This window comes from Onychostoma macrolepis, chromosome 19 (assembly GCF_012432095.1).
Source record: "Onychostoma macrolepis isolate SWU-2019 chromosome 19, ASM1243209v1, whole genome shotgun sequence".
Lineage (NCBI taxonomy): Eukaryota > Metazoa > Chordata > Actinopteri > Cypriniformes > Cyprinidae > Onychostoma > Onychostoma macrolepis.
The window spans coordinates 24,520,471-24,527,993 of record NC_081173.1 but is presented as its reverse complement, the minus strand read 5'-3'; the positions used below and the strand labels follow the sequence as shown (position 1 = coordinate 24,527,993).

The 7,523-nt window shown below is 37.7% G+C and overlaps 1 long non-coding RNA gene across 1 annotated transcript; it reads left to right on the top strand.

Moving 5' to 3' along the window:
- Window positions 1-1,435: 1,435 nt before the first annotated feature.
- LOC131526003 (uncharacterized) lies at window positions 1,436-6,447 on the top strand. The gene is made up of 3 exons (XR_009267345.1): window positions 1,436-2,547; window positions 2,711-2,730; window positions 6,332-6,447. It is a non-coding gene; the product is annotated as an uncharacterized LOC131526003 (long non-coding RNA).
- The last annotated feature ends 1,076 nt before the right edge of the window (window positions 6,448-7,523 follow it).

Below are 7,523 nucleotides of genomic sequence, written 5' to 3'. Positions count from 1 at the left end.
CTGATACACGAAAAATATGCCTATCTTGGCGATTATATTTAATGTTGCTAAACAGGAAGCATGGCTGACTTTTTGCGAAGTACTGTGGAAAACTGGCTGATGAATTTAGTAGAGAAGGAAGTCTTTCGTAAGAATGCCAGCTGTTTAACGACTGTCATGAAGAAAGATGCTTTTTTGCCCTAAGATGGTGGCATCTACCAGCCGGGCATAACTGAACCAGGAGAACCAGTCAAAACTTGACTAATCCACAGAATGAATAAGTTTACATGCAGTTAAATTTCTGCCGGAATAAGAAATAATAATTTGTCTTTTTAAAATGTCATTTAAAAGCTTTAAGGCCCATTCACACTGTAGTAATAATCATATTACCATCAACACCTGTTATTTGAACCCTGCAGTACGTGCCTTAATGGAATAGTTCACCCAAAAAAATGAAGATTCTGTCATCATTTACTAACTCTTAAGCTGTTTCATGCCATTATGAGTTTCTTTCTTCTGTTGAGCATAAAACAAGATATTTTGAAGAATGCTGGTAACAAAACAGTTTTTAATGGTATGAAGAAACTACTATGAAAGTCAATGGCTTCCGTCAGCTGTTTGTTATCAGCATACTTCAAAATATCTTATGTTCAGCAGAAGAAAAAAACTCATATGGGTTTGGAACAAATGGAGGGTGAGTAAATATAACAGAATTTTCATTTTTTTTGGGCCAACTATCCCTTTAAAGTAGGAAGAATTTTGACTGTCATTATCGTTATACTTGTTATGGCTGTTCACACCAAGAACAATAACTATATTAGCTTCCACACCAACATGCAATGAGGTTATTATAAGTATGTGATGCAGTTCTATCATATGATGCTTTAAATTCTTGAGCTCTTTAAAGCAAAATGGATTCTGATTGGCTGTTCAAATTTTTATTGTTCATCTGCTGGAAATAAAAAATCTTTGTGAAAGTGATTCCACTTTTTCTCGGGGGGGGGGGGGGGAAGGTACAAATGCTGTAACTGGGGTAGTAGATTTTCAAAAGGTACACCTTTATACATTATTTACCCCAAAGGGTGCATGCAAGTACGTCAAAGGTACATATTTGTACCTTTTAAAAAGGTACCGCCCCAGTGACCACATGTGTACCTTTTATTTTTCCTGAGAGGGCAACAATATTGTTTCTTTGTGCTGTTATTGTTGGGACCTTTTACATTTAGAACAATTTTTGTCCATACAGTGCAAGTCAGTGGGATCCAACATTGCTTTGGGCTCTTTGAAGCTAATAAAGTAACGGTGGGGACACCACATAAGATGCACTTTTCCATTATATCATGTTTCCACTCTTGAAATTTTCTCCTAAAAAACTTGAGGGCCCGTCGACTAAACCACATTTATCAATTAACACCGTGAGTAGTCTTGGAAATGGCGTAATTGATTGCAGCTGTCCATGTCCGTGCTTTTTTCCTGCGGGTCATTTATTTCGTTGTGCATGCGGAGGAAACATAAAATTACGTTTAATCAACGCAAAGGGATTTTCTTAAAATTCACAGTAGAAATACAACCAAAGAGGCCGTAAAGTGTCTTGATTGACGGGCCTGCATGAGGATCGAGAATTCTGGGGAGTAAAGAATGACGTGACGGCGCGTGGTGCCCCCGTTAATGCCCGTCCAGACACGCGACACGTTCCAAACCCCAAAATGGTACGAGACGCATTCCAAGGAAAAACCTCCAGTCTGCGAGATGACATCATAAGTGCTCGGGAGGACCGGGGGTGACCTCATAATGACTTCCTCCGGCCGGGCCCCTCTCAACGTTGACGAGACATCAGAGAGTGTCTGCCCCACCATTAAAAAATTTTATTTTACAAGCTCCACTAGACAGTGGACAGTGAATGGGGTTTTGTTAAATTCAGGTTATGGACAGAGAAGTTTCATGAAGTGTTCCTTATATTTTGCATCCCGGCTCTCCATAATTGGAGTATGACTTCAGACGGTGGCATTGAAACTGTCTGGTAAGAAACCCTTCCGAGGCTCTGGATGTCTATCATGGTGTGTCTCGCCCACAAGCCTATGTGTGTGTGTACCTGTGGTTTTCCTGTCGGTGAAACCCAATAACAGTCCCATTGCATCATTTTGAATAGTTTCAGGAGAAAATGGATGCAGTCTTGGCAGTCGGCGAGTGTTTCCATTGCTTTCTCCGAACCGTTTTCCTCCTCTGCTCGCCCTCCCCACAGGGAAAACGGTCAAAACAAACAGCAAATAGTTGGTGTTGAGAGACTTGGGCACTTGGAAGGCCACATTCCAGCATAAGTGGAAAAAATTAGAGTCCCTGCCGGATTGCTGCAGCTCCCGGAGGCTTTGATTCACTAAGTTAATTTGGGATAGCCGCTGAGAGCTGTAGGATTTCGAGCTGGCGAGTAACAATGTTGTCAGCGGGTTTTCTTCGGAATGCCCCCACGTCAAGAAAGCTCTGACCTGAAACTCCAGCAGCCCACCTGAACAGCAGCTGTGCCAGATTTCCAGATATACAGATGGGTTTTTAACTCGAGTAACCCACAAGGTAACCACTAAAGTGAAGCTTTTCACTTCATGACATGGCATCTTAAATTGTACCCCACTTCCAGTCAGATTATTAATAAAAATGTTTTTTTTTTTTGTTTCCATTCACTTTCATTGTGAGGAGCTACAACATTCTGCTAAACATCTCTTTTTGTGTTCCACAGAAGAAACACGCGCCATAAGGGTGAGTAAATGATGACAGAATTTAAATTTGAACATGAACTGTCCCTTTAAATATTACATTTGGTAGTGTGCTGCTTCCTGACAAGGCCACCAGACAGCACCACCTGTTGCTCATAATGTATGCAGTGATTGATCGTGCTTCCATGAGTTTGGCTAAATTTAAACTGGTGTTGTACGCTATCAATTTAATTCAATTCGCATTTATTTGTAACATTTTTTACAATACCATTTCATATTAGGGGTGGGCGATATGACCAAAATCTTATGGCATGATATGAGTAATTTTATTTCATGGTAATGATAAATGTCACAATATAGATATTTTTGCTTTAAATAAGGTCTTTTATGATATCTTGTCATCGGTGTCAATATCGCAAAAAACTAATACTAGCCTAAATTAAGACTGAAGACAAGTAAGAAACTGACTACAAGCAATAGGACAAAAAACTACAGCAGAACAAATAAGAAATGCTGCATACATTGTAAAAAGTAATCAAATGTATAAAAACACTGCATACTTCACTGTCTAAATTAAGTATATATTTCTTCTTATTGAAGTGACAAAAGTGATTTAGTCGAGAGAAGTGAAAGATTTTCTTTTTGTTGTTTGATTAACATGAATGCAGACAGCAAGAATATTAGACTGCTGTCACTTTAAGAGCTGCCCGGATCCAGTGTACTGTTACACATGTTTTCTTTGTCAGCTGTTTGCTTTCACTTAAGACCTACTGTGTTTACGAGGATACTTGCAAAGATGGACATTTTGACACTTACAAGTGTGTGTATTCAACCGTTCAAGGCCCATAAAGCGGCAAAAATAAATCAGTTAATACTCTGAGCTCTATGAGCACCGTCTTCACGTGTATGCGAAATGAGTTCTCTTTTGCTGCTGACTGCTTAAAATTGCTTGTTTTTAAACCAAAATGCTTTAAAATGCATGCAAACGATACGTTTTCACGACCACGTAGCACAGCAACGTTAGTGTGTAACCGCAATATAAACGATAATCCAAAATCTCTACCCCTAATCTCTGCCCACTCCTATTTCATATCATATCAATGCAACTTTACAGAAAATGCATGTTTCAAATATGACAATCAATAAGCCAGTGGTGACTATATCAAGGACTAAAAATTTTACCAATAGGTGAGGATATTGTTTACCAAATTTGACCTAACTGAATTTTTAAATGAATCAGGTAAATTTGCTCTTCCACAGAAATGGTTCTGGTTCTGAACTGAAATTTCCACTAATTTCAGAGCCAAATGATGACATAACCTGCCCACAATAAACATGCCACTTCACGGACTTTGTTTATGAGTGTTATGAGTTTTGAGGACATATTTTAACATCCAACTGTCTAAGCTGCTTTTGATGCAACGGTCATGTTATTCAAATATATAATAAATACAATTTACCGCAATCAGTTTGCACAAAATATTTGTAAACACAATCATTTTATATTAGACAGAGAGTGAAAATAAAGTCAAGCCACTGTAAAATGTGACAGGCATGGGAACGGTCCATCAACTGAACATTCTGCTTTACCGTACCGCGTGTTTCCATTCTAGACAATTTCATTGATTGTAATGCAAACAATCTAGTTGTGTTTAGTCTTGGTAGACCGAGTTGTTGTTGCTGAAAACTTCACTTGGCTACCAGAAAACATCTGGTTTATGAACAGATTGACCACCTGCATTGACACCCTGTCAGTAGAAAAGAGGCTATTGAAAGAACCTGTTACCTTATTTACTCAATGCGTTTACATGCTCAAATATTATTTCAGATTAAATGATTGATTCATTTAGTAGATTCTTGTTTCAGTTGGGCTGGAAAATAAGAGTTTGAGGTGAAATTTCAGCTTGAATATTTCAGGCTAAATTGTTGTTTGGAGAAAGAACTCATTTGTATCCTCCAAAGAACAACACAAACATGTATTTAGACACATTGCACAAGCTCTAATGGAATTCAGCTGTAAGTGCAATGTGGACATTGAACCTTAATTCCCAGAGCCTGAGCTCTCCGAATAACCCACTCCAATTATATGTGAAGGGAATATCTCCCAGAGCAAGTGGGGTTTTTTTTTTGCATGGAGTTGTAGTCTGAACGGAGGCGGATTCTAGAAGGATTGAGTGTACCAGCAGACTAGTCTGTCAGTTTTATTATACTGGCTGAACATTGTGACTCATGTCAAACATCTGATCCTCTGGCTTCGAAACCTAATTATTCACATTCGATGTTAGTGAAGTACTGCATGTAAATGATACCAGTGCTGGATCCCAAAGCCTTAAAGTCAACATGAAACCAAATTGAGTTGGTTTGAACACTTACTGTGAACGATTCATCAATGAATGTTGGTGTAATATTGTCTGAAAATGTAATAATGACTTAAGTTTCAGCTAACATCATTAATTCCTCTTATTTTTCAACTTTCAATCATATTGAGCCACTTTTCACCATTCAATATCCTGTTATGCACACACACATGACACATTTTGAAGTAAATTAGTTGGGAATGCATTTTCTAGTTGATCAGATATTCCAACCTCAAGGTAATACTTATCTAAAAACTGCAAAATAGCACTCCAGCAGTTGAAAAATATCATTTCGTCTGGCTTTTATTGTAAGTAACAGTGATAAAATGCTTTACCAGGTGAGCTTCAGTCATGTCTGGGTCAAACGTTTACCCACGCGAGTGCGTTTGGCCTGTCAGTAAGACTTCGGTCGTGAATATGACAGGCTATTTTGTTGCAGGACTTTCAGGAGGAGAGATGAAACTTTTACGTGACCGAATGAGAAATCCGAGCCTGAACATTCGGCATGCGAAGCCAAAGATGGATGGATGGTTCTTTTTGCGTTTCAGTCGTTGAGTCATTCCAAACGGTAGCAGCCAAACACATTATTGACACAGTGAGGGCACATTAATATTTTCCTAGCATCTCATTTGAGAAATTTTGCTGTTCTTTTTTGGAGTTCCTCTGCCTCATCATGACCACAGTTAAGAGATGAGGCTTTTTCATTGGAATCTGGAGGATTGCGACTCCAAGCCAAGTGGTTTTCAAAAGGGGTCTGGTCCTGACGCAGAAATGCAACCTGGTTTATTCGAGAAATCAATGCAGTCACTAGCTCAGTGTTAATGTATAAATAAACCAGTGTAAATCTCCTCTTAACCACACGCCAGCTCTCAGACAGAATTCTTTATGTTGTGGGCCTTTAACAGATGCTTGTTTCCATATATGGCTCGATTTAAACTGGAAACTAAACACTCTTTAATCAAAGATCCTTGAAGTTAAAATGGTATTCGCGCCCCATTGTACTTCTCTAATATGACCTTTTTGAATAAAACCGGTTATTCAGTATGAAAAAAATATAGGATAGGCTTTATTTGATTAATTGTAAGATTTTATTATTGTTTATTTACTTATCTTGGAGTAACATACACTGATGAATCTTAATTCATGCTCCTGATCTTACTGTGAATGAAAGTAAATGGATGTCATGTTGACTTAAATGGCAGTGAAAGTTATTTGAAGACGAGGTGATTGTGGTTCCAGTCATTAAGTGCTTATATTTTTGATTGTTCTTCAGTGTGTCTTTTTTAGGAAGGAGGAGGGGATGCTGGGATGCTCAGATCACATCGATGTAGCAGCACAGTATCCAGCAGAGGCTGAACTCCAGAATCCGTCCCGGGCCAGACTGTTGTCTCACAGATCTTCAGTCTGTCCATGTTGACAATGGAGCCCTTCTTCAGCTTTGAAGACTTTGGCAGATGCTCCAAAAAAAAAAGGAAACGCATTCCTGTTCTTTTTTCTCTTCTTATTTTGCAGCTTTCATGTATCCTCCTGAAATCCAGCAAAAGTTTGGAATGTAAGGTTTTTTGTTTTTTTAATTAAATTAATTAAAATAATTTATATAAGGCAAGACACTACAGGCAAAAAATTTTGATGTTGAAAAAACATGTTTTTAAAGAAATTATATTTTGTATTTTTGTGTAGTATATATAAATTAGTGCCTGTATTTAATCAAAATTAATTTTTCATCAGTTCATTAATTTTTAGCTTCCACTAAGAATGACTATTTTTTAAATTTAGTTTGATGGCTACTTTCTGATGTAATTTGTGTAAAAATTGGCAAAAATATAAATTCCCAACCTTATATGTAGTGTCTTATTTTTATAGTAACATTTGGGGAAACACATAAATATGAAAATATTTTAATAATGAAAATAACAAATATCCATTATAACCATTTGATTTGTTGTATGTTTAACTAGTTCAGCTGTAGTGTCTTGCCTGCATTTGAAAACATGTTCACCACGTCCTGATGTTCCTAACAGAAGTGTCTTTCTTGTAAAAGCAAAACTAAAATCAGTGTCAATTAAATAAATATAAATAATTACTGGTATTATATTATGATGAATACAAAACACCTGCTGTTCCTCCACAATTTTCTGAATTCATTTATCAACTTTTTAAAAACAAGGAGACATCGCTGTCATGGTCAAAGCTCCAAACATTCAGTATCTCTGAAGAGCGCAAGATGACTCTTAAATGGACTTGAGGACTTGAAGCTGGCATTTATAACCTTAGAAATGCACTAAAATCAAATGTCCACATAAATGAATTGCTGAGTCCCACGAGGTTTAAAGGCACAGTAGAGAGAGCACAGGAAATGATGGGAGAAAGGGATCAGGAAATGTCTCTACACAGACTTTTCCACATAAGCACCAAGGCCCAATGTGCTTGAACCGCTTGGCCACGTCTCTGACGTTAAAGACCGCTAAAGAGTATCAAA